We start from the raw sequence: 22,849 nt of genomic DNA, 5'->3' as shown, positions 1-22,849 counted from the left end.
AGTAAAAACAGATAAAATCCCAAATGAATCAAAAACATTAAAATCACTTTTTATATTTTAATTTTAATTTAATTTAATTAGGAAAATTCGACACCGGGGAACGAATTTTGGCAAAGTATTAAAATTAGGCATCTACGAAATTAATGTGAATTGAAGATAGAGTTTAAGATCATTCTTAAAGACGATATAGTTTTATCTAGAATTCAAATGTCTCTCACAGAAATATACATATTTTTAAATATTTACTCTTGTTTGAAAGCAAGTAAGTCGATTTTTCTAAGTACGCGTTCTAAGGAGATTTTTCTTGTATGATCTTTTACAATTATTATATTAATAAAAACGTAAAAAATTAAGATCCTATTACCAGAATTAATTCATCATAATAAATATCGGTTTAATCATAAATACATCAATGATTATAAAATTTTGTTAATGGTTTGAAAAAAATCAATTACTCTGTGATTGTTTGACACTTGACAGAAATTTCCTCAGTCAACCTGTCTATTTCCCGTCTCAACTCAGTTTCAAACTCCAGTCAATCGAATAGAAAACCACTTAAATAGTATTTGAGGTATGGCGCTTAATTCCCATATAAAATTATATTTCCCTGATTTGACGATCATAAAATATTTTTTATTCCGTACTTGCTTAATGTTTTTACAATTCAAAAATTACGTAATTTTCTGTTGCTAATTTTCCGTTGTATCATTTAATTATCAGTGATGTTTGAAAGTATTTTTCTTGACAAAATGTTTTGCTTAATTTTTTACCATATTTTGGAACAAATAAATCAATTGCTTTCTTTGAAAGGTTACCTAGAGAATTTACGCAACATTTTAAAACTTTGTTTTACAAATAAAATAAATTTACATCGTATTTTGATGTTACTATCATTTTACTTTTTTAAAGACAATAAATATTTATCTTTAGTACCAATAATGAAAAATTAAATAAAAAAATAAAACAATCGGTTTTGGAATCGTAAATTAGTGACACATTCTCCGATTCCGATACCTCCAAAAGTTTCGATTTTTTACAACCTTTTCGGTATAAAATTTCAAATTTTTTGTTAGCTTTAATTTATTTTTCCTATTTTCTATTTTTACCCTCTCAAAATGCCGCCCCTGATATGTGCCGCTCGTAAAATAGGGAAACATTTTTTTACAACCTTTTCGGTATAATATTTCAAATTTGTTGTTAGCTTTTATTTTTATTTATTTTTCTATTTTCTACTTTTATCCTCACAAAATGCCGCCCCCTGGTATGTGCCGTTCGTACATTTTCCGATTACAATACCCCCAAAAGTTCTTTTTGGTATAAAATTTAAGATATTTTGTTAGCTTTCATTTATTTTTATTCATTTTTCTATAATCTATTTTTAACCTCTCAAAATGCCGCCTCTGACGTGTGTCACTCATAAAATAGGGACACATTTTTCCGATACCTCCAAAAGTTCCGATTTTTAAAAAACTTTTCGGTATAAAATTTTAGATATTTTATTAGCTTTCATTTATTTTTATTTATTTATTTTTTATCCTCTCAAAATACGCCCTCTGGCATGTGCCACCCGGGGCGAACCGTCCCCCACTTGCTACGCCACTGGTTGGAAGCAATAGAAATAGTGATTTTTGTGCACAATGGCAGCAGCACATTCCGGAGGCAACCATAGCTGGTTGTAAGGTTTTTGCTGGAACTTTTCGGAGGGGATTAAGCGGTCTATACCTACAATTAACCATTCCGTCAGACTATTATTTCGTGAGACTATTATGGAAAACACGTTCTTTTCTAACATGGAATGTAGAGATATGATATAAATGTACAAAAGCTATTCGAATCAGCCATAGAGTATCGATATACTGTACGATGGAGATGAACTATCCCCCTAAATAATCCAATTTACCAAATTTCCACCACTAACGATTGCTACGACATATTCCCTTTGACCACTGTACACTCATTAACCCTTATCCTCGAGTAGTTTATGGACCTTGATAAGTGGTGACTCCTTTGTAAATTGTGATTTTTTTTTTAAATAACGGCAGAATATTTTCTCTGGGGCTTGTGTAGTAGTGGATAAGGAAAAGTGTAAATATGTACGTTTCCTGAAGAAATTCTACCGATGAAAGGAGTAGTGGAGGCAGTCTACAATCACTTTATCCACAGTTTATTACATATATAAAATATGATTATATGACAATTTATTACATATATAAAATATGATTATATGACAATTTATTACATATATAAAATATGATTATATGACAATTTATTACATATATAAAATATGATTATATGACAATTTATTACATATATAAAATATGATTATATGACAATTTATTACATATATAAAATATGATTATATGACAATTTTTCTGTTTCTTTTTTTTGCAGAATAGATACATTACTTTTACATTGTGATACTATGAAAGTGACCCATGAGCCACTAAGTGCCGAGAGTGTCATACAAATGTACAATGAAATAAGAAGTAGCAAACAATGAATCTGTAGGCATTTTTAGATCGAGCCTTTTAGATTTGACAATGACAATAGAAGCCTACGGAACATTACAAGGGAAGGGCAGCTTCCGGGTGGCCGGGGGTGAAAGCAACTTCAGATACCGACGCACAGAAGATAGTTAGTTGACAACTAGATGCCGTTCGCGGCGGATGGAAGCTGATAACGACACTGGTTGGATAGTTTTTAGAGTTGACTGCGAAACAGAGATAAAGCCAGATTGCGACTGACACACGAACGTAACATTGATAGAACGGGGAGAAGACACACACTCCCAAGTTCAACCGTCAAATATATGTGAAACATTGGCGTCGTGTTTTTCCTGTTTATTTTTTTCTAATATTTATTATAATGGACCCACGTGTGTTCTCAGTAACAGTCGCCAGTGAGAAAAATGACGATCAGGCCATAAGAAACACAATGAACGAAAAATACCACGGCACACACGATGTTGGGGGGTCGGCGGTTTGTCGGGAACACACATGTCTGGCCACAACATAATAGATGCATTTCTTTACTTTCCTTTACATAATAGATACATTTCACCTGAGATAATCGTTTACATAATGTAAAGTACACTGAACATAATGAGATAATCCTTTACATAATTTCACATGAGATAATTCTTTACATAATGTAAAGTACAAGAACACATAATGTAATGTACATTATGTGTTCTTTCCTTTACACAACAGATCCATTTCACCTGAGATAATCATGCAAATAATAACACAATTTTATTGCTTGCTCTCATTCTTATCTGTTCGGTGACTTCATATTCCAACAAACAAAGAGAAGGTGAAAAACTGACTGCCACATTCTTTGCAAAGATACAACACGTAAAACATAATTCTTCCCCTTTGCCACACTACAAGGACACTCAGCTCACGAAAAAGAAGTCAACAAGCAGAAAGATTTGATCAATCTCAATAGAGCATTTGCTAATGTAAAAGTTGATTGCTGAAGGGGACCTCGGACCTTGGCAGTCATTCACCCTTACCTTTATAAGAAGTCAAATGAACGAGATCATCTTGTTACGGTAATATACGAAAATACTTCTGCTCTGGATACTTCCATCTCTATCTTACCGGAGATGTTTGGAACTTCTTCCCGTGATATTCGTATTTTTAACAATTTTTTGTAACCTCATGCCTCGCAATATCCAATATCGATAGCCCCTCATACGTGCTATTCAACTGCTGCCTAACTTCATCGAACATCGATTCTTTCAGTTCAACTGTCGATCAATCTCTCACAGGGTTCCAAAGTCAAATATGCTGATGTCCTCTTTGAACTCTCGCAGTTCAATTTCCGAAAAATCAGGAATGTCAGTTTAAAGACTCTAAAGTAACTTCAAGAGCTTTGTTTTCTTTTCTACTAGAGATCTGTAATTTGGCAACAATCGTTTCAGTCTGATAAGATCATTTATCAATAAACTTTCTTCCAAGGACAAACAAAGTAAATATATTCTGGTGACTGCAGTAATCTTAACCATGCATGAAACAGTTAAGGCACAATTCCACATTCACATATTTATCTCTAAACCAGTTTTGTGACACTCTACTTGTCTCTTATAAATTCCATTTATCCTAATTCCCTTAATTGCTTATCGAACACACACAAGCTAGAGTCACTTCAGATATTAAAACACCCAAGGCCGACCCCCCCCCCACCATCACCAGCGGTACGGCCGAACAGGGCCCTAAATCGACCACACATACCAGGTCGCTGAATGCAAACAGTTCAACCCAAAACCTCCAACCGTCAACCACCATTCCGGTCGTATGCCTTCGTGCTAATTTGTAGATCTGTTCAAAACATATTATCAAATAATTTTCCTTAAAAAAAAAAAATCAACTTCAAGAAACCGTTTAATCATTATTCTGTAAATAACCCTTCTCTAAAAATTTATAAAATTCAGGAGCGAGAGTTCAAAACATAGCAGAATTCGCCCCCCCCCAAAAAACAACAACAACAACAAACAAACAAACAAACAAACAAACAAACAAAAAACAAAACTAAAAACACACAAACAAAGAACAACCCCCCCCAAATTGTTGCAATCCGGGCAACGTTGGGTTACCCCGTTGCGAATCCGTAACAATAATTAGACTTACAAATTGCCTCCATTTGATAGCCGGGGTCAAATGAGAACCCAACCCACATTAAAGCTGTTTTCTCATGGCCCCTCACGGCGCTGTCATCTCCTCTCTTTTCTTCTTCTTTCTATTTTTGGCTATCTTCTCTTTCTTTTTACCTTTCCTTCTATTCTAAACCATACACATTAACCGATGGTATTGTTATAGTTTCAGCGCAAAATCATAAAAATCTCTTTTCTTTCTGATACTAGATTTATCTGTAATATAAAACTCAGTTACCATAAGTACCGTCGGTTTTGTTTTCCTGACTGACCAGTTAATTGATGAACTTTTTTCTGTTTTTAGTTAGCTGTCTTTCCACTTTTTATATTTTTAAATTACCTCAGCGACACTCTGTTCATCTGTCATCTAAAATTTACTTATCCCGTCGGTTTCAAAACACATCTACGTTATTTACTCCAATTCTAGCAGAGTGCTCGATTACAAAAATATCTAGAAACTGAGAACGCCACATCCTTATCTGGATGCATTATAAAAAATCAGCACAACGTCAGTACCGGCGGTTTCTTTTTCTCTACCGATTGGTTTACATTATTTGCTTCTCCACACCCTTATGCACTTTCTCTTTTCACAACTATTTATTTTCAAGTTCAAAATTATTTCTATTTCTCAGTGTAAATATCTCCAAATTCTTTCCAATATTTTTTCAATTTAATTTTCAAAGAATAACTCATTATTACATCGATTATCGAGCCTAATTACCTTCCATTTGTCAGCTTAAATGCTTTCAATTCATCGTTAAGAACAAAACAGCATTAGAACGCACCTAGAACATATTCTTAGCATTTTATTTTTATTTAATTATTTTCTCACTCTACTTTAAAGACTTTCAAATTATCGTTAAGAACAAAATAACATCAAAACACAGACATTTTTTCGAAATCAAATAATCATTTTAAATTACAAGTTAATGTCGAGCACAAATTAACATCAAATACACACAACAATACATATATATTTCCATAAAGTAATCAGTTTAATGTTTACAAGTTATTATTAAGCAAACATTAACATCAACCACATACAACAGTATTCTACTCGGTTATCTGAGCCTTGCCATTTGGAGGATCGTGGGGGCATCATGTGATCTCACTTTTTAATCCTCAGTCCGCAATCTGACGCATAAGAACACCACTTAGATTCATGGCTGAACTGACCACATTTCGGACAGATCGATCCCAGGTTTCAAGACTTTTTCTCCCAGTTTTCGTCTGGATTCGACATAGTGCGCAGCGGGATTTTATTGACCATTCTAGATCGGGACTGTTTAGCACGTTGGCGTTTTTCTACAACACTCTCCGGGGCTAAATCAAAATCTAGGGCCTCCTGAAATTTCAGCAGACTGCGCTTAAAGACCCCTTCCCTAATGTTTCCATCCACCAACGCTTTTCCAAAATCAGGAAAGGACATCACTGTGAAAATCGAAATTCTTGCCGCCAGTTCGGCTATCTCTTCTCCAACCTGATACTAGTGTTTGAACAGCGCCCTGATCGCGTCTAAATCTGTCCTATCACTAGGGAACTCTTTTACTAGTGATGATCGCACCTTCTCCCAGGACAATCGAGAGTTCTTCTTAAGTTTCCGCTCGATAAACCGTGATACCTGTCCATCCGCAGCCTCATACGCTCCCAAAACAATCTGTCTCTCTCTCACTGACCGCCTACAACCATCCATCAGACTCTCGACAATATCTGCTCCCACCTGAACACTCGTTCTCAATTTATTCGATTACTAATTAGCAAAAGACAGTAAACGTCAAATTCAGCCTCCTATTTTTCAAAACATGACTCGAGCTCAAAAATTACAACAGCAAATTTTCTTTCTTTAAAACACGGTTGATGCTAATCGGAATTTAGAGCCATAAAATATTCTTCACTTTAAAATATGGCTTGTGTCATCGATAGTTTAACAAAGCGTTAACTATTCTTCACCCTTAAATATGATTCCTCTCAATCAATAATTATATATTTTTTCCAAAACAAAACAAAACAAAAAAAAACGTCAACTATTTTTCATTTTAAAATATGACATCTGTCACTCGGTGGCTTCTCTTTTCAATTAATTATTCACTCTTTCTCTTAATTCAACCCCCAAAACGTCAACACCGATAACAAGGTAAAAATAGCTCAAGTCAAAAGAGAAAATTAACTCACCTGTCCACTGTGGGTTGACACAATCTCCAGAGGTTAAAATCTTGCGTGACTGATATAATATGACTATAATAGGACTATACTGGTGTACTGGAATAGATGCAACAGGGTTGAAATTCTGCGTGACAGTCACCAAGTTCGTGATCGTCTAGCAGTAATGCAATAGGCGAAATCCTGCATGTCGGTGATGGTCATCAACTGTAACCAAAGTTCGTCCGATGTTGTGTCTTGTGTCAATACAGGGTGCATCCTGGTTTTATGGCAATCAAATGTAACATGGTTATGGAATTTCCAAGGGTCACGTTCTGGCCAGTAAAACACTAAATGTAACATGTCGAAGACTCCAAAATGTTCACCGGTACGTAAGAGTAGTTCTAGGTGGATTCCGATTGTCGGAACACCCAAGAAAGTTCACTACCATGGCTTTGATCGCTTATACAATGACAGGGTTTGATGTGCGATTCCTCTATTCACAAGCGGTCCGGAAGTAACAGAACAAAATAAAACATATATAAAAAGTATGAAAAGTAAAAAAAAAAGGAAACAACTCGAAGTCTGTGGGGAGATAGGATTGCGGTGGCCGCAGTCTGCATCGAGCATTAGAGTATGTGCCCTTCGCTGCTTTCTGTCTCCTGAAAGAAACCAACTCGTGGATGGTTTTCATTTGGTAGTTACGTCACGAATTCCGTAGACAATGAATAAAAATAAAACCCCAGTCGTCAGTTCTTGTTTTATAAGGATTAATTATTAATTAAACTCCTGACTACAATATTTTGCTATATACAGTGGAATTAAATGAAAAAAAGTATGTGCATTTTTTTTTCTTCACAGATATTTACAACCACGTGAATAGTTCGCTCAGAAAAGAAAAAAAAAACTGCGACACACTATTATCTCCTTTTCTCTTTATTTTCTCTCTCAATCAGTAAGAGTGGGGTGTAGCTTAAGTTGGGGGTGCTAGTTCAGACACAATTCCTTAACAACAACTGCCAACATTCGCTCCCACTTACCTCCTTATAGTGAAGTAACGAAGAATGGTTGGCGAGGTCCGAGGCCCCTCTCAGCCAATCAACTTTCGCATTAACAAAATTGAATTCACCCTGATTGGCCAATTTGGTAAAACCCCTCGTGAATATTAATTAAGTAATTTTTCATCAAAAGTTTCTTACGTAGAGAAAACCGCGTGGTTGACCCGAGGATCAAACTGATTCCCCAGTTCAGAGAAATTACTCGTGAATACTACCATACTCAATTTAATAGGTTCCTTCACAAAATAATATTATTATTAAATATTATCACCAATTCCCAAATCCCTTTAGCTGAAGTCATTTTTCCTTAGTTTGGTTTGAGTCACTAACCAAACAAATGGAATCAGCAGGGCACTCGAAATTATCTGGGATTGTTCACATAATAAAAGCTGTATCTCAGCTCTATTTTAACAATTATTGATGTAAATTTCGACCACCTCAGGTGGTTGGTTCACACAATAAAGCTTCTCAAATGCACTTCTGGTGTTTTGATCAGCATCAGACTGTTTTCTCTTTAATCAGATTTTTTCGATTATCATTTTTCGAGACTTATCGGAGGCATTCTGATGCAAAACTTATCTAAAAACACTCCCAGAGACATGAAGAACATTTGTCCGAAAAAAAAAAACAACAAAAAAACAGTAAGTCGTTTCGGAGCCCATTGGGAACTCTCTCTCTCATATATATACACAGATAAAATATCTTTCATATATAGAGATAGACAAAGAGAGAGAGAGAGAGAGAGAGAGAGAGAGAGAGAGAAGGAGAGAGATAAATGCTTCAGTAAAGATCACAACTGTTGATTGCAATAATCTTGTGTAAAACTACATAAGAATAAATATTGATAAAAATTGCAAAACAGATTATTTTATTGTAAATGTGATATATTATAGCAACGTTGAATTTTTGTGTAACATTAAAACAATCATAGCGGCTGTAATGCGGTATCTCTTCGCCCCGTTCCAAAAGATAATACATTATTTCATATTAAAATTTAATTTTAACTATTCGTTTTAAGCAGTACATTAAAATACTTTTGTTATATTCGTTTTATACATAACATAATTCATATTGATCACATTAACAGAACACGTTATCTAACAATGATAAAAATTAATATTGTAGGATTTTATTGAATCCGTTTTTGCAAAATCTATTTCCATGGTTTCATATAGAGTAAGAAAACCTAAAGTAAAATATGATTTTATTAAACGAATTTAAAACATATGTAATGATTAAAAAAAAAAAGAGATCAGCACAACATGTTCTACGTAACAAATAATAAGCTAACGGCTAAAAAGCAATATATCGCTCAATGTGTCACATTACGTTTAGAAATACTAGCAGGGAGACACGATGTTGTCCAAGATTGAATGAGGATCAACAAATTTTCCACCCCTCCATACTTTTATGATCATCAAAATCGGTGAAATCGCCATTTTTGTAATCAAATCGATTCATTGCCTGCTCTAGTAAAATACCACCCCTCCAGTGTATCGGGAAGAAGCTTCAAATGCTTCCGCAATGTGACTTAGTCACATTGTAGTCTACATTGCACTGTAGAGAATCTACTGTTGATATTATAAAATCATTTTTACATAATTACTTTAATTAAAATTTACAATGCAAAAGTCAAGTATCGTGGTTCAATTGTGTTCTAAACAGAAATATTTATCTCGAACGCGCCCCTGTCATATAAAAAACTAACTATATAAAATAACGTACTGTTGGTTTTGTACGCTAGAACTTTTTGCGTGTACAAAACTTATCAAATGTAGTTGTAATGTAAGGTTGTATAAAGTGTTAACTCTGTCTAAAATCGGACTTCGTTCTTTAATCGCATTTTTTCTGATTATCGATGTTCGATACTTATCGGACGCATTCCGAGACAATACTTACGCAAGAACACTGCCAGACACATCAAATACCTTTGTGTGAATTTAAAACAAATAGACCTAGCCGTTTTAGAGTCCATAATAATAAATTCACACACACACACACACACACACACACACACACACACACACACACACACACACACACACACACACACACATAAAGTTCCTTTTATATAATTTTACTTTCCTCTCCATATCTAACTATCCTCTCTTATGTATGCAAACGAATTTTTCACACTTCCAAAATTATCGATGTCATCAAAATCGATAAAATGGCCATTTTTCACACAAATCGATTGATTGTCTGCTCTAGTCGAGGACATACTGCGGTGCCCCTGGTAGGAAACTTCCTACGCTTTTCTGCAATAACTTAGTCCACAATACATACAGAACTTACTGTTGATTTTATAAAATTATTTTTATATATAATGGCTTGAATTAAAGTTTAAAATGCAAAAGTCAAGTATCATGGTTCAATAGTGCTCTAAACAGAAACATTCATTTCGAACTGTTTTATCAAAGAGCCTTCTGTTGACTGCATACGTCGAGTATTTTGCTTGCGAAGTTATAAAGCTTCTCAAATACATTGTGATGTGTTGATCAAAATCAGGCTTCTTTAATCAGAATTTTTCGATTATCGATTTTCGATAGGTATCGGATGCATACTGCTCCAAAACTTATCTAAGAACACTCCCATACACACGAAGAACATTTGTATGAAATCAAAAAAGATCGACCAACCGTTTCGGAGTCCAAAGGGAATGAACTAACACACAGAGACAAAGTATATATATATATATATATATATATATATATATGTGTGTGTGTGTGTGTGTGTGTGTGTGTGTGTGTGTGCGTGCGTGTGTATATTTTGGCAGTAGGTTATCATTCAGACACATCTGGTTGAACACGACGGAGTTATTCTTTTTTCCGATCTTAATGGATAATTTTTCAATTTGCCGGGCGGTCTTTTTAATTTCAGTAGGTAACTTATACAGAATGGCGCCCAAAGGTTGTTTTTCGCCATATTCTTCTCGAGCGCTTTCTATCGGTGCATCCCATTATCTTCAGGAGGGATTGCTGTTGTTTTCATTTTCTTTTTATATATATTTTCTTTATATATATATATATATATATATATATATATATATATATATATATATATATATATATATATATATATATATACACACACATATATACAGGGTGACCCCCCCCAAAACGGGCCCCAACTCTAATTAGACCCCGTTTCTTAGTGTTTTGTCCCAATGAAATGAAACTTTGGTCATAACTAGTTTATTATATTCAAAATATCACATCAAAACACTAGAGTCTTTGGCCTTTTTTCTCCGTTGACTGTAAAATGCTCAGAAAAACAATTCATTGTCCTCTGTTTTTTTTGGGTCACCCTATATATGTATATATATATATATATATATATATATATATATATATATATATATATATATATATATATAATATTGTGAAGATTATTATATATATATACTAGCAGGGGTGCCCGGCGTTGCTCGGGTGTTTGGAGGTGTATGCTGTGCAAAAAAGCAAAAAAAAAAACCCCAAAAAATGGTTAATTTTTTAAAACTTTGACCCCTATTATAACCCCTTAAAATTTATAGTTTCGGGCTCAAATCACTTTATTAAGTTAGATCCAGGTTCAAGGAACCTATATCTAAAATTTCAAGTGTCTAGACCCAAAATTGTCGGAGGAGTTTGGTAGAGTTTTTAAAGGTCAAATCGTTGAAATTTGACCCCTTAACAGCCAAATTTCTGGCTGACACCCGTCACATCGATTTTCCCAAATCTCAGTACCCGGTATTTGAAATTTCGAGTCTATAGACTAAAAATTGACAGAGTTATTGCGTAGGGAAATGTACACAGACAGACAGACAGACAGACAGACAGACAGACACGTTCACTTTTATATATATATATATATATATATATATATGTATATATATAATATTGTGTAAAATGATTCATAATTTTTGAATTGAAAATCAGTTTCAAAAGGAAAAAAAAAACAAACAAAAGCCAATAGTTTTTACGACCGTTTCAATAAAATATTGTTTCCAAAACGATCGTACAAAGTATTAATTTTGTTTGTTTTTCCTTTTGAAACTGATTTTCAATTAAAAAATTATAAATCATTTTACTCATTATTACAATAGCTCTAGGATATCTATACCTATCGAGCTTATTATATATCTACATTACAATGAGCACTGTTTTCTTTTAATAGTATTAATACATTTACTAGTACATTAAAATAAACTCTGCTCTTTAGACTCTAGGTCTAATTTCCTCCAAATTATATATATATATATATATATATATATATATATATATATATATATATATATAACTACTTAATTTACTCACATAAAATTAATATACGAAAGTATAGATTTATGCGTAAACGTTAAGTATTTACTTCAAAAGTGCTCAATACGTAGGTAGAGCTAGTTAGTAAGTTATAAAATGTATATGGCGATTAAGCTACACTGAATATTCCGGGTTTCATCCACTCTAGGATTCTTCAGGCTTATGCGCGCATAAGCCTAAAGAATCCTAAATTGGATGAAACGCGGAATATTCATGATCTGATCCATAATTTTTTAATAAGCTATGCGCGCATAAGCCTGAAGAATCCCAGAGTGGATGAAACGCGGAATATTCAGTGTAGCTTAATCGCCATATACATTTTATAACTTACTATATCAGGGAGGTGCCTGGCCTTGCCTGTCATAAAATACACTTAAATATATTCTAATTTACGCAGATTTTCTATTCATTATTACAGAGCCAATTCCTAATTGAATATGATACATATGCAGTACTGATTTGATAAGTTAAAAAAAGTTTGATTTAATAACTAATAGGTAGAATCTTAACCAACACATTTAGCGCTCCAGCTGCGTTCCCTATTGTTTGAGCTAACCCTATAGATAGATGAGAAAGATGTAAAATTAAACCAGTTCTAGTATGATTGAACTTGCGCATGCGTAAAACGAATCTAAATATGTTTACAAGTTGAAATGAACGTTTTGGATTTCAACTTGCAGACATATTTCTGTATGCGTTATTCATTCATCCAAACAAAGATTTTACTCATTATAAACCATCCTTGGTGTATGACTACTATTTTATGTTAATTTCAGTGTTATGTGACTAATAGTTTAAGAGTTTAGCGGTTAAACAAAGACACACACATGCATACATCTACTGTCACACACACACACACCCACACACACACACACACACACACACACACACACACACACATATATATATATATATATGAAACTGCAATTTAGGGAGATTTTAATATATTATACTTTTTGTAAAAATTTTACAAAACACGAAATTCTCTAAATTTTCATGAAGAATCCATGTGTTTCTCCTGACTTTGCTGACTTCGATTCCATGAACAAAGCTCATTTCTTAGAACTGCACGCCTGTGAAACTCTCTTCCGATTGCCTGCTTTCCAGCTGACTACAATCTGTCTTCAAATCCAACGTAAACAAGTTCTTGATGAACCGTCTCGCTAAGTAATCTAATTTACAATATTCCGGTTACTTATGTTTACTACGCTATAATCACATTGACTAATGTATACCCATTAACCCCTTATCCTCGAGTATTTGTATGTCGCATAGCGTGTTTTTAATCACAGCCATTATGCGTAAGGATAAATAGTGTTAGGTATATTTAGTTTAATTTAGTTTTAACTAAATTAAACTAAATATACCTAACACTACTTATCCTTACGCATAATGGCTATGATTAATTAGTTAATGAGTTAAGGAGGGAATGGTGTACATACGCACATATCAACATACAGACAAACCTAATTGTATATAAACAGGGATATAACGTAGGGTTAATTGCAAGGAAATCAATGTGTACTTACCCGACATTTCGTTCGATATGAGAAATGATTTAGCCTTGTACAATGACATTGCCTTGTTTCTTATCACAGAGATAAAAAATGTCATCTGTGTGGGGTGGAGACCATATACATGTGGTGTTTATATATATATATATATATATATATATATATATATATATATATATATACACTCGATCCTTATCGTATGAATTACTTTTATAATCTCTAAACCTTACCCGTTTTTCTACTACAACTACTACTACTCACTGAGAAAAAAAGATCATTTTTAATTTCCACTACAAGGGCGTGGTTATTTGGTTATTTTTTATTTTTTATTTTTTTTTTACACAGGAATCACCACTTATCAAGGGCCAGAGGCCACTCGAGGATAAGGGGTTAATGGGTATACATTAGTCAATGTGATTATAGCGTAGTAAACATAAGTAACCGGAATTTTGTATATTGGATTACTTAGCGAGACGGTTCATCAAGAACTTGTTTACGTTGGATTTGAAGACAGATTGTAGTCAGCTGGAAAGCAAGCAATCGGAAGAGAGTTTCACAGGCGTGCAGTTCTAAGAAATGAGCTTTGTTCATTGAATCTACTTTTAGGTTTAGGGACAGATAAAGAGTGTGGTAAATTATTGATAGTGGTTTGGGCTAAACGAGTGTTTTTCGTGAAAGTCTGGCGAGGGAGGACCATAGATTGAAGTTCAGATGAGCACTTGCCATGAAAGTAACAATAAAGCAGGGACAGGCTCGCAACGTCTCTTCTGCGGGAAACAGGTTGCAGAGAAGAGAAAAGGGCATCCCCCACTAAGCTACGAAGTCTATTTTGAACTCCCTCAAAGCAGGATAAGCTGCTTCTAACAGTTTCTGCTCAGATGTAGCAACAGTACTCCATTGTTGGCTGTACCTGTCTTTTATATAGGTATAGAATTGCATTAGGAGTGAGATATCTATTGGAGCGGTAGAAGGATCCCACCATTTTTCCAGCGACCTTGACAATAGATTTGATATACGTGTTCAGTTTCAGGTCAGGAGTAAAGGTCAAGCCCAAAAGCTTGTTAAAACATGAAACCTCTCCAAGACGAGAGCCATTCATTTCAACCGATACCAGATTGGCATCAGAGCGTAGATGGTGTAGAGATAGAAGCCTGGTTTAAGATACATTAAAAGTAACCAGTCACCTCTTTCCCCATTGTACCACATGCTCAAGATTACGGTCTTTGATGTGCTACCATAAATTGTAGTGTTGTCAGCATAAATGTCTATGAATGATGTAAGGATGCAAGTTGGAAGATCATTAATGTAGGTCAGAAAGAGAGTTGGATCCAGGATGGACCCCTGAGGGTCTCCAGCATTAATACTGTGAGCTTCTAGTTTCTGCTCATAAACCACTACTCTTATGAACCTATCAGAGAGAAATGATTTAATAATTGAGAAGACATTTCCATCTATACCGTAGACGCAGATCTTGTGAAGTAGACCTTTATGCAATACCTTATCAAAGGCCTTTGATACGTCAAGAGCAATTGTCTTAGAGAGGAAGCCTCCATCGAGAGATTCGCTAATCCTGTGAGATATAACTGTAAGCAAATCCGCTGTAGATCTAGGAGAACGAAAACCATATTGCACGTCACTAAGAAGGTTGCTTTTGCTTAGATGGTTGACTACTTCTCTATTTAACACAGATTCCAGCAACTTTCTTATGATGCACAGGAGACTTATTAGTCTATACTGAGAGGGAGATGACCTATCATCTGAATTCTTAAATACATGGCGTACTGATGAGATTTTCCAAGGTGTTGGAAAGCATTTCTCCTTAAATAAGTATGAGCGCTAGTTCTGATTGAAGCTTTTTGAGCACTATAATTAGAATGCCGTCAGGGCCAGTTGCTTTACTGGAATCAAGGTTTTTGATTAGCTTGGCAAAATCACGTACAGATATTTATATGTCGCATAGCGTGTTTTCAGATACACAAGAAAATACTGGGGATTGGCGGTCTTGGTCATAAAGGGTAGAATTAGCAGCAAAGATCTTGGCAAAGAGTTTGGCTTTGTCTTATGCTGACGAGTTTACCTCAGGTCCATTGATGATAGTTTGGATAGAGCCCACACTTCTGTTCAGGATTCTGTTTACTATTTGCCAAAACTGATGGGACCCTACCCGCTGATCAGCTACTTTAGACTTGACGGACTGAACATACAACTCTGTCGCATTTTTTATTACCTTTTTACAGTGGTTGCTGACGGACCTGAAGGCGGCTTTAGTCTTAGTACATCTATTACGTTGGAAGCAATGGAAAAAGTGATTTCTGTGTGCAATGGCAGCAGCACATTCTGGTGAATACCACAGCTGACTATTAGGGTTTTGATGAAACTTTTTCGAGGGTATGAAACGGTCTATACCTAAATTAACCATTCCGCCAGGTCTGATACTATAGAAGACACATCATTTTAAAACATAGAATGCAGACGTAGATCTGATATAAATGTGCGGAAGCTATCCCAGTCAGTCATGAAATATCGATATACTGTACGATGGAGAGGTGCGTCTGAGGACCTATTATATTTCATTTTTATCTTAACTGATACAATAGAGTGGTTGGAAGATTCCAGTGGAGAGAGAACAGAAGATGAACTGTTCAGCATGATATTTGAATATGACACCCAACATGAACAGTCTAGCATTAAAGCCGAAGATAATAGATTTATACCTAGCGGTACCAGACGATCGCCATCATTCAGACCCCCCCCAATAAAAAACCCAAAACAACCCCCCACACACAAAAAAAAAAATAAATAAAGCCGATCTGTGTCCTTTTCAGTTCGAGTTTTGAATCAATCTGAATTATTTTCGACTTTTGAAGCAATCTGAATTATTTTTGAGTTTTGAATCAATGTGAATTATTTTCGACTTTTGAATCAATGTGAATTATTTTCGACCTTTGAAGTAATCTGAATTATTTTTGAGTTTTGAATCAGTCTGAATTATTTTCGACTTTTGAAGCAATCTGAATTATTTTCGACTTTTGAATCAATCTGAATTATTTTCGAGTTTGAATCAATCAGAATTATTTTTGAGTTTTGAATCAATGTGAATTATTTTCGACTTTTGAAGCAATCTGAATTATTTTCGACCTTTGAATCAATCTGAATTATTTTCGAGTTTGAATCAATCTGAATTATTTTCAAGTTTTGAATCAATCTGAATTATTTTTGAGTTTTGAATCAATCTGAATTATTTTCAAGTTTTGAATCAATTTGAATTATTTTCAAGTTTTGAATCAATTTTAATTATTTTCAAGTTTTGAATCAATCTGAATTAATTTCAAGTTTTGAATCAATCGTAATTATTTTCAAGTTTTTAATCAATCGTAATTAATTGTCATAAAAAATTGTGCGACATACATTCGAAAGAAATATTGTTCGATTGAATAAATTCGCATAAACTCGCATTGTTGAATGTAGACTTCTAATTCTTGCTTCAAGTAGTTATAACATAGGATTGAGTAATAGTCAAATAAATCATCAACGTTAGTGTGGTAAAGTGTAGTTCTCGAATATTTTTTGTACCAGCTTTGTGACAACGTAAGCCGTGAATCTTTTTTGTCAACGTTGTAGTTATGTAAATTTCGACTTCCTTGTCGCTAGTGTTCTAGCTTTGCTAATCAAGACAATGACCTAGTTGCTGCCGGATTGATTGTTGGGAGTTTATAACTTTTCTTAATTGACATAAAATGCTAGAATAGCTCGGAAATTTGGCTCATTTTATGTTAAATTTATTATGTGGAACTGATCCGCCTATCTTAATTATAAGATAATTGATTAGAAAGGGGTTTTTCCTACTGAGTTTTTCAGAATGTTCACACATAATCGCATTAAAATAGAATCATATTTTCTAAGAAAGTGATTTAGCTGCAATAATCTATTATAGAAAAAGAAACTTGGCTTGTTTTTGAGTTCGTTCCCTATGGATTCCAAAACAGGTTGGCAGATTTTTTAAAAATTTCATGCAAATGTACTTTATGTGTTATTAGACAGGGTTTATATTGGAATATCTTCAATAAGTATATATATATATATATATATATATATTCTATAATATAAAGCTGAATGTCTGTTTGTGTATGTGTGTATGTCTGGTCATGAATAGGCTCCTATATGGTTGACTATTTTAAAAACTGATTACATATAATGATAGAAGATGTACTGATACACAGGAATGGGTATGTTTGATCTGGCAGTACGGTGGTTCATTAAAATTGTGGGGTTTGCGTTCGCGCCTGGTCCACAAAGTATGGAAATAAAAAATAAAAAAAACAAAAACAAAAACGTTTACAAGTGTTTTTGATATAGATGTACATAAGAATACTTTGATAAGCATGTTTTAACCTAAATAGGGATGGTATAATAAAATTGTGGGGGTCTGCCTTCGCGCCTGGTCCCCATAGAATGGAAATAGGCACAAACTTTAATAAAGACTTTTCATATCTATCTGCGTAAGTATACTTTGATAATTATATTTCAGTTTGAAGAAATATGGTATAATAAAATTATGGGGTGTCCGTTCGCCCCTGATCTTCATAGAATGGAAATATGTCACAAAGTTTAACAAGGTTTTTTAATATAGATCCACAGAATATTGTGATAAGTGTTTCAGTGTGAACAGGTATGGTATAATAAATTATGGGGTTTATCTATTTTATTTTTACTTTCATCATATTTTACTTTGGTTTTGATACCCCCAAATTCGAAGCTATCTCTTTACAGCCCTTCCTTTTCATAACCTATCATACTTTCATAAATCAGAGCCCATTTCCTGTAGGCTGTTTTTGAACCCAGTCAACGACGGGTACTTTTGCTAGTATATATATATTAAAACCTCAGGTATTAATTTATTCTATTACAATTGTTTCGGCAAACAATCCTGTTTGCGTCTTCAGATGGTTAAAGTTACATGAGAAGAGAATGGGGTGCGACCTCTAGAGGTCAACGTGCGGGCATCAAGAAAACAAGAGAAACTTAAAGAGAGAGAGAGGAAAAGCCAATTATATAAAAAGATAAAAATGTGAGAAAGGAGAGATGGAAAGAAAGAAAAGAGATAAAAGAAGAACATACTTGCGACATGGATCGAATAGGTTGGATTGGAAGGAGACAGGTGTGGGGCTATGTAATTGGAGTAAGCCAGGCTCTTCAGCAGAGCACATTCTGGTCGGTGTGTGTGTGTGGGAGGGGGGTATTACCACTGGGCGATGGGTCGTCGGGGGAAATCGTTGGCCGCAATTTTGATAAATGTCTAGCTGATCTAATTTCAACATACGTCCTATGCAGTTCACACAAACGTCCTAGCTATGTTGGATGATTTCCGTTAGTTGTATTAACTATTGTTATGGTGTTAAATGGTAATAAAACAAAAGGAACACAGGACTTTTAGAAACAAACATGTATTCATATATATTACAGGCAAGGCGGGTTGAGCAATACCATTCCTTAACTGTTGGGCGTTTTGCACACGACCCCCTTTGCCGCGTGCCAATCTCTGACTGCCGGGCACCGGTACTCGTTACCGGAAGTGACGTTACCAGAGGAAGTGGTCAGGAGATAGTCCATTAATTTTATGGAGGGGCGTCTATTATATATATTTTGGGTTTCCGATAATTCCGAAGTTTAATCAAAGATTAAGAATAGCAAGAAATCTCGAGGGCCAACAATTAGGGCAGTTTTGGTGTTAAATAAGTAAAAGTTTGCTGTTTAAATGAATTAGAAATTAAAAAGTGAATTTCATAGGTAAGTATTTCGTGCGGATGGTGGGGGGGGGTCCAAGAATTTAGTGACTTTAGAGGTATACAAATAAAAAGACTAAAGAAAGAATGGGGATGTTTATAAGAATTTAAAGGTACAGCAATATAGTATGGGTAGTAAGAGAATGAGGTGTATAGGACGCTATGTAAGGTAAATGTTAAGGATTGGGGTAGGAGTAATTAATGATGGGTAAAGGTTAATGATTGTAGTTTTTCTTATTTATAGATTAAAATAGGCAGGGTAATAATGGTAAATCGGGTTTATTTTATATATTTGATGCCCGTACGTTAATATTAAGAAGTCGTATCCCATTTTCTTCTCATTTGACTTTCACCATCTGAAGACGCAAACAGGATTGTTTGTCGAAACAATTGTAATCGACTAAGTTAATACAGGAGGTTTTAAAAAATAAAAGAAAAACATATGCAGCTCTACCAAAGTATTGGGCACTTTTTATCCTGTTTTTTACCACTTCTACATTTGAGTTTATATATATATATATATATATATATATATATATATATATATATATATATATATATATATATATATATATATATATATATAGTGAATCTTGCTATTTTTATATTGATACTCTATTCTTATATTTTTAATTCAATAATTGTAGGTTATACCCTTAAACGATTAATTTAGCCCATCGGAAATAAAAAGGAGTAAACTACAAAGAAAAATCACAGAATTCGAACATGAATCTCATATCTGTTTAATATATAAAAGGTTCTTGCAGTGTGCAACTATGAACAAATAGTGCCATTTTTCTCATTACAGACAAACATCATATTATTTGGATTCTTCGGCCTACTGTTTTCATTTGTATTTACTTCACAGAAGTAGCATGCTCTTGTTCCGTCAGCCATGACTGGATAGACGTCCTGAGTAATTCGCAATTGTACTTTAAGCGTCGCCCACACTGAGAATTGAAAACTTCTCCCTTTAAGAAAATATCACTTTAAATCTGAATTTTTCAAAGTACTGCAACCAATGCACCACGGATCCTACCGTTCGGACTTCCGTGCAGATTCCCGAGTTCGACAGAAATATTTGACATGATACAACTGAAATAGGTCAGAGGTTACATCGACCGAAACGTTGTGAAAATCACACTCAAGATGAGAACAGTAGTATGATGAATCCAACTAATACGAATAACCAATTCTCATCTCAAAAATTCAGAAACGTATTTATTCGATATTTTCAATAAACTTGCATTCAGTTTTCCAACGCTAACCTAACATTAAAAAATAACATTTCTTTTCATAACAATAATTAATATTTAAGATTTCTAAATATGTCTTTAAACAGTCACGATTATAGTCAACTAATGCCTTCCCTGATTTTCCGAAAGATACATTCAAGATGCGAGCATTCAAATAATACAAATAACCAATCCTCATATAAAAATTCAGAAACGTGAAAGAAAAACACGAATTTAGATAGTTTTTATAAACAAAAATTTGTTAACCAGGTAATTGTAATAAAGCAATTGGCTTTTATGTAGTTTGAGCAAATAGAAATATTTATCCGTTAACTAAAATCACCAGTAAATTTTATTTGTTTATAAATTGTTACTCAACCACTTATGGTGGTCGAATTTTACATTATTATAGACCTGAATTAGAGCTTTTGTTTATTTGATCTATCCCGGACAATTTCCGATTGCCTTACTGATTCTATTTGTTTGTTCAATTACGCAAACCAAAACAAAGAAAAATAGCTTCAGCTGAGCAGATTTGAGATTGATAATAATATTTTGATACTAATATTGTTTTTCTAACAAAACCATGTAATTTGAAAGAATTGTTTGTATTATGCCGAAGGAAGTACGTGAGCCTAAGGTGATACGCCCAAGAACCGTCGGCGTGAGAAACACCTCAATGGGAAAGAACCTATCGAGGAGTGATTATGTAAGATTGGTACTGGAGCAATCAGAAAAGAAGGCGATGTAATGCGACGATCACCGATTGGCTAAATGGACCTGAGAGTCCCAGACTCCAACCTGTCAGTCCATTATATAAGCCTATGCACGAGCGATTTTGAACAGATTTCGGAGTTAAACGACGAGTATCCACAGAAGAGAGTCTGAATGAGCTCCTAGCGGCGACTCTCAAGGACTACTGGTTAAGAACGCGGATTTGTTTTCCTAACTTCCTGATTCTGAACTGGCCCTCAATGAAATTTCAACGCTCGCTAATTCCACCACTGCTCAACGTCACTCCCACTGTGACCAGTCGGCTACTGCCAAGCCGACAAGAACTAGAACTAGAAAGGAAGAAAGCATAAGATCGTAGTGGCTGACAGATTCTCAAACTAAATGCTGACTAATTCGTGTTTGTTACGGAAAAGTGTATTTCGGAACTATAGGCGACTGTCTCTCTTATTGTTATCGGTCACAGATGATCGACACATGTTGAACTATGAACTCTGAATTGATTTGATTTCAACTACCTCTATACTGATCTTTGTCCAGCTGTATGTAGTTATGTAGTTTACTGTTAATATAATTTTTATAAAAAAGAGAACAAAAAAAAAAACGACTGCAATTTTTACCTATTGCTTCTGTGAGGTTGTTGAACATTGCTACCCGATCGGACGGTCAACTTAAGTTATTTTTCAAGAGACATCTATCGGAAGAGGAGTGCCTACCTCAGCGCCGGGAGTAGGGTGTAGCCCGCGGATCAAAACATCACAAGGTGGCGTATGGCTGCACCTATCTCCCTGGACTTGCGGACCTTTCTTGTGGAAATAGCATAACAAGAATCCCTCATAAAACCCTCTCCCCATGTAGACGATCAAGGCCAAGCTATCATATTGTGAGGGTTGTTCTGGGTGACCAGAATACCGTGATCGGAACCGCTTAAAACCGGACTCTTATATTGGCGAACACTCCTTAGGGTCTTTGTCGTGCTATAAAATGACGTAAGCGAATATTTTAAAACCTTTCAAATGATGATTGAAAAATGTTTCCATATCACCATCAGTCTAGAAAAGAATCATTGTAAAGAAATACGTTGTCATATTGCAAATAACATAGCACAATAATGACCAATGAAAACTGACCAGTCAGAATCAAAGTTTGATTAATTAGCTTTACTGCTATCTATGACCAACCTTACAATCCGAAGAGATATGGGTTAAATTACTTTTAACATAAGTTCTGGTTGCGTCTCTTCGCGTGCGATCTTCAGCTAAACTCAGACAAGCATCAAATTTACATGCAGTACCAATCATGCATACATGCTTATATACACATGCAAACCCAGTCATACGTACAGAAACAATCACAGGCACACATATAAACAGACGAAGACACACATATAAACAGAGAGATTTAAGATATATACATTCACAATGCAACACATT

General features: G+C 34.6%; 1 protein-coding gene across 1 annotated transcript in view; it reads right to left on the bottom strand.

Moving 5' to 3' along the window:
* LOC145256163 (UDP-glucuronosyltransferase 1A7-like) overlaps positions 1-13,758 on the bottom strand; it is a 33,383-nt gene extending 19,625 nt beyond the window's left edge. The window contains exon 1 of the mRNA XM_080114751.1: positions 13,682-13,758. The gene's annotated coding sequence lies outside the window, so the exon portion shown is untranslated. The remainder of the gene's footprint in view (positions 1-13,681) is intronic.
* Positions 13,759-22,849: the final 9,091 nt, after the last annotated feature.

This window comes from Euprymna scolopes, chromosome 32, assembly GCF_053919585.1.
Source record: "Euprymna scolopes isolate OS-2025 chromosome 32, ASM5391958v1, whole genome shotgun sequence".
NCBI lineage: Eukaryota > Metazoa > Mollusca > Cephalopoda > Sepiida > Sepiolidae > Euprymna > Euprymna scolopes.
This window is presented reverse-complemented; position numbering and strand designations above follow the sequence as displayed.